Source organism: Penaeus monodon, chromosome 33, assembly GCF_015228065.2.
Source record: "Penaeus monodon isolate SGIC_2016 chromosome 33, NSTDA_Pmon_1, whole genome shotgun sequence".
Taxonomy (NCBI): domain Eukaryota; kingdom Metazoa; phylum Arthropoda; class Malacostraca; order Decapoda; family Penaeidae; genus Penaeus; species Penaeus monodon.
In genome coordinates, this window is record NC_051418.1 from 30,990,124 (window position 1) to 30,990,465 (window position 342).

The window sequence follows — 342 nt, forward strand, 5'->3', positions numbered from 1 at the left end:
GTACATCAGAGTCACCCACTGGAAATGTATTTTTCAAGGAGATGGATGGGAGTGTTTCATATCATCATTGTTTCCCATTCCAGGGCTGTTGTTCCATTCTCCATAATTTTTTTTTTTTTCTTCTCTTTGTGTTGTTCCAGGAATGTGGCATGGAAGATATGGTTCAAGTGGGTGCCTTTCTGTGTGTGTCCAATGGCAGCTGGAGAGGGCATACGGGTGGGAGATTTGGATGTGTGCACATAACAGAGCTGACAGCAGTCACAACTCAGCCCCGCAGGCCTCATCTTGAAGAGCAAGCTTCCCATCTAAAGAAGAGTGTTGAAGTTAGTGTTCATAGATGGA

General features: G+C 44.7%; 1 long non-coding RNA gene across 1 annotated transcript in view; it reads left to right on the top strand.

Annotated features, from left to right (window-relative positions):
* Positions 1 to 336, top strand: part of LOC119594372 — a 1,340-nt gene extending 1,004 nt beyond the window's left edge. Inside the window, exon 3 of the long non-coding RNA XR_005230598.1 lies at positions 141 to 336. This is a non-coding gene — a long non-coding RNA (uncharacterized LOC119594372). The remainder of the gene's footprint in view (positions 1 to 140) is intronic.
* The last annotated feature ends 6 nt before the right edge of the window (positions 337 to 342 follow it).